Source organism: Phodopus roborovskii, unplaced genomic scaffold (assembly GCF_943737965.1).
Source record: "Phodopus roborovskii unplaced genomic scaffold, PHOROB, whole genome shotgun sequence".
In the NCBI taxonomy this organism is placed as follows: domain Eukaryota; kingdom Metazoa; phylum Chordata; class Mammalia; order Rodentia; family Cricetidae; genus Phodopus; species Phodopus roborovskii.
The window spans coordinates 104309-114406 of record NW_026125638.1 but is presented as its reverse complement, the minus strand read 5'-3'; the positions used below and the strand labels follow the sequence as shown (position 1 = coordinate 114406).

Below are 10098 nucleotides of genomic sequence, written 5' to 3'. Positions count from 1 at the left end.
CTTGCAAAGATATGCTTTCCTCTGCCTCCTCGTTGTTAGCTTTAAATGCAAGAACCATCAAGACAGAGCTGGAGTCAGAAGTTTTGAAACCATTAATTTTCTTTACACATTGTGTATGCTAAAATAGCCCCAATCTCTTTATATTCCTGGCCCAGCTCTTTGAGTGCTGAGTTTATAGGCATGCACCCTTCACCCATGTGATAAATTTAATTTACCAAAAATGTCAGCACAGACTTCATTGTCTCCATCCATGTCAAATGTTGTTATGAATACTTTGTAATTATAAATAATAATCACAAAATTCTAATAGTGATATCTCTCCATACTCTGTTTTCTGAAAATGGTTAAGTAGGGGCACCTACTTTCTACAAAGTAAATAGTTTAGTAAGGACTGTCTCACTGGGATACCTGGCACCCTAATTTATTCTGAGAACCACAGGATATACTAACAGATACACAAAACTATGATACTTATTTGAAAAGTGTTTATTAAGAAATTTCCAATAACTGGGCTACAGAGATGGCTCAGCAGCTAAAAGCACCCGCTATTCTTATTGACGATAAGGGTTCAATACACATTGAACACCTAATGGCTTACAACCATCTGAGTAAGTCTCATTTCAAAGAATCTGGTGCCCTCTCCTGGCCTCTGCAGAAACCAGCCACAAACAAAGTGCACATACATACATGCCCTCAGAACCTATGAAATAGTGCTGGGCATTGTAGCACACACATGTAATACTTTAAATGAAAAGAAACCAGAAGGTGAGGGCTGTTGTTCTCTAAGAACCCTTACGTTAGAACAAAACAATCATTACATTGGATTGAAAATTTTGACAACCTCTGCTTCTCAAAACTGCAGGGCATGTGGTGAGTTTTCCTGTTGCTAATTGATTCTTCTTGTTCATTTATCATTAATTTTCTTTCTTTCTTTTTTTTGGTTATTAAATCTCTCTCTATTTTTCTATTTGTTCATTATTTGGAGACAGTGTCTCATTCTGTGTTCCATGGCATGCCTCAAGCTGAGAGATCCTCCTGCCTTTGAGACCTGAGTGCAGGGATTAAAGGTTTCAGGCCCATGTTAATTTTATTAATTAATTATTTTATTTATTTAATTTTTTTTTGCATCAAGTTTCTCTGTGTAGTCCCATGTGTCCTTGATTCACTCTGTAGACCTTGCTGGGAGGTAAGTCATAGAGATCCACCTGCATTTGCCTCCCAACTACCGAAAATAAAGTCATGGACCACTACTGTCTGAATATTTTTAATTATACCTGTTGAAGTTTCTCAAAGTTCCTGAAGTTCATGAAGGTCTTGAAGAAGGAGATCATACAGTATGTACTGAAACAGATTCCTTGGACCAAAGTGAAGAAGACTTATAGGAACATCTTGCCAACCTACTGGTGAAGCATCATACAGAAGAACCTTGAGATGTGACCTTCAGAATCTTCCAGAATATCAATAGGAAGGATGCCAGTGATAGGTCAGCAGGAGATTTGCTGGTGAGTTGGGTCAACTTCTTTACCATGAGATTCATGTCATAATTAAGATAATTCTTCTTTAGGCCCAACTCCCATAGGAAAGGCAGGTATGGGGCCCATTTTTCTATTTGAGGAAGTAGGCACACTGGGGTAGATATGTTAGCTCTGATCTTTGAAGTCAAATGAATGAAGGTTTCATGCCCTAAACTACCTAGATTGTAAAACTTCTACCTAGGACATCAGTAATTTTGCCCTTGCATCAAAACTGAATACTTAACTCTAGAGTGACGGGGTCGCTCTGGATTTGGACTGTCAGCAATAGGAAACACATGGGGATGAGGAAATTGGCTCTGTCTTTGTAAACATGAAAACCTGACTTCAGAAACCACATAAAAGCCAGGCACCATAGCAAGTTGTCCCTTCGGCATGGCAAGTTGTAAGCCAGCTGAAAAGAAATCTGTCTCAAAACCTGACATGCGGGGAGGGGCTGGAGGGATAGCTTAATATTTAAGAACACCTGCTCCTCTATCACAGGACCTGGGTCAGTTTCCAGAAGCCAGATGATGGTTCACAACTATTATGTAACCCAATGGTCAGGGAATCTAGTGCCCTCTTCTGTCTCCTGAAGGCACAGCACTCATATGATACACATATATGTATGCAGACAAAAGAACCATATACATCAAATTAAAGCAAGCCCGTTTTTATTTTAATGCAGGGCACCTGAAGAAGACACCCAGTGTTAGTCTCTGGTCTCAACATGTATTGATTCTGTATCCTTCCCCCCATCCACCCACCTATATACTTATAATGCATGTATTTGAAACAAATCTAATCAGTTGTGAAATAAGGTTTCTCATTTTTTGTCAAGGCTGGTATGTTTATATCTTTAACAAGCACAGGTATAAAATGGAAAAGCCATTTTTCATTAAATAGCATGGTTTTAAGAGTCACATATTTATTTACTCTTGTATAAAATATCAGGATGCAATTTTCTGATAAACTTAGGTCTGTGGCTACAAAAGGTTCTTCACACCTTAGTGTTTTGTTTACTGTTTTAAAAATGTCTCTGTGCTGTTCTTTTACTCTGACTTGTTCTGGGACTCCAGATGTGAGCTCAGCATTTGGCTTTGGTTCCAGTGTTGTCCATAGTCATTAAATTTTAATACAAGCTTTGTACTTAGTCCATGCCCTTTACCATGTTTGCTATTTCTCTGTACTTGCCATCACTCTGAATATGCACAACAGTCTGAATGTGATTTGCCTATGAATTTGATGGTAGAAGCTACTCTAGAATATCTTTTAGACATATTTTAATATTTGCTTATATTAAACATTTAGAAAATCATTTTGACCATTTTCTCCTATAGGAAACTCCAGAGGTTTAGTCTGTTTGGAGATAGAAGCAAAGAAGTCTATCCAGCACATACCTCAAGAGGGAAGAACTTGACTTCAAGAAGATTAATCAGTTAAGTCACACAGTAAGCTTTACAAGGGCATGTGTTAATAACAAGTCTAGCTCTTGACTGAAAAGTAATAAGACACAATCAAGAACAGTGATCTTTAAAAATTATGGAGGTAACGTACAGGCAAGAAGATCTGAATCCACATTTCCTGATCTTGTGTAAATGCTGTAGAAGCATGATGGACTACCTACAATTATAACTTTGGCAGGCCCAAGGTCAGGTATCCCAGAGCAAGCAGGCCCACAGAGGCTAGCCCTGTCAGCAGCCTCTGGTTTGATTGAGAGAGCCTGCCTCTCTCTCTCTCTCTCTCTCTCTCTCTCACACACACACACACAGTGTTGGGCTAGAATATATGTCCTAGAAATATCTTAACTGCATTTTAGTTGTGATTATGTGACAATTGATGGCATAAATCATATAGCTTGCTGGGTAAGTATTGCTATGTGAATTGTTAATATTTTATTTTATGCATTTTAAGTGTTTGCCTGCATGGGTATATATGTACCGCATATATGTCTCTTTGCTACAAGTCAGAAGAGGGTTTTGGTTCTCCTGTAAATGTAGTGAGTGAAGGTAGTGTGCTGGTGGGTGGGTGCTGAAAAATGAACCTGGATTCTTCTGCAGAGAAAGCTCTCTTACACAAATCCCATTCCTGCTATTTAAAGGTGTTATTTTTTTCACTTGCTTTTATTATCTTTTCTGCATGTTTAATGTATCTTACTGATTACATTGTAATGTGAGACTAATTGCATTTGTAGATTGGATAGAAATAAAGTAATGGGAAACAATATATCTCAACATTGAATGCTTTGTGTTGCCCATTTCTAAAAGATTAGTGTCAAGTGCTAATGATAACATTGTGTTCTGTTTCCTTGTATAATTTAGCAGCTGTTTGAAAAATACTGAGTAGGAGTAGGAGACTAAAATAGCTGTCTTGTGTGTTTCTGCTGGAAATAGTGACCCCCCAACATCCCTGTTGTCTCTAACTCAATTGCCAACACTATGGAGCACCTGATTTTACTGGGCAATGGTATTTCTGGCAACAGCACACTTATTACTGCAGTTGAACTAGAGTGGTGTGTAAATCTGAGTTCACTTGCCCTGGATTTCTGTGATTTTACAGCTGAGATGGCAAGAGTCTTAACTGATAGCAACCATGTGCCTTCACAGCGATCTCCTGGTCCGCAATGTTTCAGTGATGCACAAATGATTACACAACATGCCAAATGATGAGAACTATAAAGCCCTAGCAGGAAAGATCTCCAGCCTTCATGTCTATCTAATGGCTTTTGATGTGCAAGGAGAAGACATGCTAAAGATTCTGAAACCCAGTATACCACTTGAGAGTGTTCACTTTGACAGCTATGTCACTTGTGTCTCAGGGGCTATTGTTGATCTTATATCCAGGCAGTACAGCAAATTTCTCACCCATTTTTTTTATTGGTAATTGATGTAAGTGACACGTCTGGTTTTCCGGATCTTAGTGACAGGTGCAATAAAGATCAATTGGTTTTATCAGCATGGAGGTACACAAAGCTCATGGTGTGTGCTTTTATTCACTATAACTTGATACTGGCATCATACCTTAAAGTGTTTCATTCTGGTAAATATATCGCAAGTTTGAAAGTCCTGTCTCAACCCTGAGTGCTCTATCCCTGGGTCCCTCTAATGATTTTACCTGTCATGAGGAAATAATACTAATGGAGCTAAGGAAATAGATATGTAACTACCTACATTGGGTATATTCACTCCAATCAGAAGATCCTGAAATGATTAGGAGGAGGGACACAGAAAGAAGGAAAGTGTGACTTTTATACTTACAACCTCATCTTTTAGATTCTAGTGTTGATGTATTTACTATATTGTTTAAATTATCTATTACTTATACATATGCTTACTTCTTAGCCATTCATCTTAGTATGTGTACTATTTTCTTTTGAATAGAGTTGCTATTCAAATATACTAAGAGAAAATTTTACTTTAATACAAATACATTTTATTTTAATATAAATAATATATGAAAATGTCTTACCTAGGCATGGCATCACAAGTAAATAATCTCAGCTCTTGAGAGGCTGAGGTAGGAAGATTGCCAAGAGTTTGAAAGGGCAGTCTGGTCTACATAAGTGTTCTAGTCCAGCCTGAGATACAGTGTGAGACCATGTTCATAAATTAGTAATAATCAGAGTATAGTGGCACACATCTTAAATCCCAGGACTTCAAAGGAAGAGGAATACAGATCTCTGTGAGTTCAAGGCCATCATGGTCTACAAAGCTAATTCTAGGACCACCAGCGATGCTACACAGAAAAATCCTAACTCAAAAAAACAAAAAGAACCAATAAATAGGTAACACAACAAGCAAGGACTGTTTTACCTCTATAGTAACTCTTTCATTGTTTTTGAAACTATTTTTCTTAGCCTGCAATTGTGTCCTTTTAGGTTTTACTTTATAATTGGCCATAGAATTATAGGTAATAGACAGAAAAAGATCCATATTAAAATTAGCAAGTGGTTGTTGGGGAAGATGGCTCACGGAATGAAGTGCTTAATGTGCAGGTACAGGACTAGAGTTCATATATCTGGAACCCATCTAACAGCCAGGCAGCTTGGTGGCCACCTCAAGTCCTCTACTCAGGAACAGAGAATAGAATCTCTCCCTGGGTCATGCTGGCTAGCTATTCAAGTTCTGGTTCAATATCAAGATCCTCTCTCAACTAACAAATCAGAGAGCAAACAGGAAAGGCATCCAGTGTCACCTTTAGACCTCTACAAGTTGGCATACACTTGCATGCATGCACATTGTGTAAAATAAAAACAGGGATTGCCAAACAATCCTTTTTAAAGCTTTTTCTTCTTTCAGGGTCTTAGATAGAAATAAAGCTTCATCATCTTCCTCACTTATCCTTTCCCAGAGGTGACCTCTGTTCTGAGGCTGACACATAGTCTTATGTTTCCTATGACTTCTGATAATAAACCATTGCTCTCAAAGTTCCAGATGTCATGACTGTAGACTATGAGAAGCCATAGGAAATATTTTTGCAATGAAGAAAAATTCCTGTTTTGTATATCGGGTTTTTTGTTTGTTTGTTTTGGTCCTCAAGACAGGGTTTCTGTGTGTACCCTGGCTATTCTAGAACTCACTCTGTAGATCAGGATGAACTCAAACTCAGATATCTGCCTGCCTCTGACTCCTAAGCACTGGTTCTAAAGGCATGTGCTATCACAGCCCAGATACATACATACATACATACATACATACATACATATATATATATATATATGGGACTTAGGTGGGAAATAAAATGTGTTCCTTATGATAAATCAAATGTCTTTTTTTTTTTTTTTTTTTTTTTTTTTTTTGCTGAGTGAAATACCACTTGACAGCTCGCAACTCTGTGACATTCTTAAGAGAGCATGAAACACCTAGGTAGTCATGACTTTTTATTCTCAATTTGTTTTAAAGGGAAAGGACTGACATGGTGAAATACAAATGTGTAGCTTCTTATGAAGCACTTACCGAGGAACAGAGTAAACACAGAATAAAACAGAAGAGAAAGACAGATGCCTTCTTCTTATATTTAAGATGATACCATGTGGGCACTCATCCTCATTGCTATTGCTTGTCTTTGTGGCTCTCATCTCAAATGCTTGCAGTCACTGAAGAAAGCATTAATATTTACCAAGGTGAACTAACCGAGGATGATGTGGATTCCCGTGCATAACCTTATTGAGCAGAGCAAGTATCGCTGGGCCTTGGTCAACCTTGGCAAGCAGTCCTGGACCCTGAATCACTCAGTGTCTTCACTAAACCAAATTGTCATTTTTACAGAGAGATACTAAACTTCAATGAAGACATTATGTTTTGTAAAATGTATAATTTCTGTGTCCAGATATGCAAGTAGGGTCTTAGTATTTTTTTTTAAGTATTGTAAACTAAACAATTTGTGCTGTGTTAAATCAGCTTTATAGGATTATATATGTATATTCTATTTCTTGATCAAAGAAAATAGTTAGGTATTGGTTTTACAAGTAGAATGTTACATTGTACAGGGCTTTCTTGGATTAGATTGTTACCAAACCTTAAGGGCAAATAGACAATAATTATCTGAGGTTGCTGCCTAACTTTTTCATTGAGGTACTCTGCTTTTTGGACATTTTTATTCTTTCTTTTTCAAAATGCCGAGCTCAGAAGCCAAATACACACACACACACACACACACACACACACACACACACACACACACACACTCATAGCATAGCCAGGTGGATTGAATGCAATGCACTGCATCTATGTATTCTGGTAGCATCTCATTGATTTTGGTTTAAAATAGAAGGGAAGGTAGTGTCCCAAATGAGATATCTTTAACAGAAACCTGAGTTTAACTTTTATTAACTATATAATAATTGATACTGCCAATTACCATTCTGAATTTCATATAGTATAAGTTAGATATTGTTTCATCCTTTTTAAATGCATTTATATAAACTGAACCCTCAAATTGCTGGATATTTTAGGCTATATCCGACTTAAGTTTTTTCACCTCTTACATTCAAGTTAGCTTCTTCAGCCCAGATATCAAAACAGTGGAGGCAGAAATGAACTGTATTCCAGGGAATACTTCAAGGCTAAGTGAAAGCACAGAACTGTAGGCAAACAGGCTTGCAAAACAATATTAGTCATAACATTCTTAACAAGTCACAGGATTCTCTCTGTCAGCATGCATGTCAGCTGGCAAAGAATAGATCTGCATGAAAAAGTGCCCACATGCTGGCTGGATCTGGCCGCTTTGGCCAGCTGGATGCTGCTAGAGTGTACTATTTAATGTCGAATTTTGACTTGTGGTAGACAGCTGTGCTGTGTGTCAGCATCCTCAGATGAGGGATGGGAAAAAAAAAAAAAGACAAGGAAAAAACGCATTTGAGTGAAGAGAGAATGGAAGGGAAAGAAAGGAAACACAAAAGCTTGTTCCATGACAGGTGTGAGTTGCTATGGTACATACAATAATGTTAAGGACAGCCTCCAATAATCAAGTAAGTAGCCAACATGGGTGGCTAGCAGTGCTGAGACCTGGCTGCTCCATTGGAAGTTTGGAAACACAATTTATTTATGGAACAACTTTATATATCTTAAAATGGTTTTACCATCTTATATTAAATGAACTGTTGACAGGTGTGCACTTTGTCCAGTGAGCACATACTATGTTGATTTTATATGCACATCTGTAGTGTGAATCCACTGGCACAGTGTGTGTAAATTCCAGATGTGGTGAGAGTTTCCCTTGTGCAGGTCATCAGATAAAGCAACTCCTGACAGAAACTGTAAGGAAACCAGCAAAATGTTTGACCCAAAGATGGATGTTGTATGGTTTATGTTAAATATATATTCTTTTAATCACTGAAGAAAGCATTAAAAAGTGACCATTGTAATGTATTTTATTATATATGAAACACAAACTGTCGATGTTTAAATAAAACTCTTTGGCTGCAGAGTTTAGAAAGCTTAAGTTTTTTTTTTTTTCACTTTGAGAAAATCCAAGCTTACAAACAGACTAAGTCAAGCATGTTCACACACTCCTATCATCCTAGTTCTTAGAGACAACAGGAAGATTGTAAATTGAAGGTCACTGTCTCAGTTACTTCTCTGTTGCAGTGAAAAGCACCATGACTAAGGCATCTTATAAAAGAATGTGGTTAATTGGGCTCACAGTTTCAGATGGTGGAAGAAAAGCAGGACACCAGCAGGAAAATCTGAGAACTCTTTTCTTCATCCACAAGTAGGAGGGAGGAAGAACTGAATATGGCACAGGGCTTTTGAAACCTCACAGTCCTATATCTTAGTAACTGTTCTATTGCTGTGTGAAATGACACCATGACCAAGGTAGCTCCTGTAAGTGGAAACATTTAACTGGGGGCTTGCTTACAGTCTTGGTGGCTTAGATAATTGTCAACATGTGAAAAGAATGGCAGCAAGCCAGCAGGGATGGTTCTGAAGAAGTAGCAGAGTTGTTATCTATTTTATATAACCAAGTTCATTTAAATGAAAACAAACATTTATACACAATATTTGGGAATTTGGGCGTCATTCTTTCCATACTACTTCCTACTGGTAAGGGGCGCTGTCATGGGTGATTCGAAGAAGATGCAGAAATCCTGGCTGTAGTCTGTAAGTTTTGAATGTAGGATCACCTCATACTCTGTTTCAGGTGGTCTGGCTTGATCAACCCACATTAGTCTGGAAGGAATCCACATCTTTTTATTTTCTGTGGAAACAAAAATAGAAATCCTTTTCCCCCAGTAACTTGTCCTTGAACTTAAATTTTGGAGTCAAAGCATTTTTTAATTTAATTTATTATTTTACATATCAATCCCAGTTCCCTCTCCCTCCCTCCCTCCTTCCCTCCCTTCCTCCCTTCCTCCCTTTCTCCCTCCCTCTTCCCTCCCTTTTCTCTCTCTGCCCTCTCACATGCCCTCTAACCATCCTCTGCTCCCATACCCCCACCCCAATTCCATATGTAGGGGAATGCCATCCAGTTGGGGCCATGTAGGTCTGACAGGTCATGTGAAGTAGGGACTAGGGCTTCTCTCCTGCCTCTAGATTAAGGCAGTTATCCCAGTCCAAAAACTGGTGTTTCTATGTGAAATAAAAAATTTTATTTTAAAAATATATACATGAATCTATATAAGTATTTCATATGATATCAATGCATGAATCTATATTTAAAAAGACAGTGGAAGGACAAAAGCCTCATGGCAACATACTCTGAAGGGTTGTAAACATCACTTCCTAACAGATGTTTTCCATTGATTCAACCATTGTCTACTTTACTAAGTATTGTATACTGATTTTATGTTTTGTTTATGAAAGAAGATGAAGCAGAGATGGTTATTCTTATATCCTATAATTACACACTCACATTGCTCAAAAGTAATGCCCAATTCAATTTCATGAGCTTTCACCTGTCCCATTATCACTTCAATTAGTCTAAGTATAAGGGAAACTAAATGTCTTATCATGTCAGGCTCTTGTTTCAGGCTATGAACAAACTATGACAGCAAGAATCTGGGTCCCTAGGATTCACAGAGCAGGAGAACGACATTTAGTATGTGATTACTACAGGCCAGAATTAGCAATTAAATAATGAATTTGAT

The 10098-nt window shown here is 37.8% G+C and overlaps 1 pseudogene; it reads left to right on the top strand.

The window, feature by feature from the left end:
• The first annotated feature begins 2831 nt into the window (after positions 1–2831).
• Positions 2832–6851, top strand: LOC127217095 (F-box only protein 33-like; annotated as a pseudogene).
• Positions 6852–10098: the final 3247 nt, after the last annotated feature.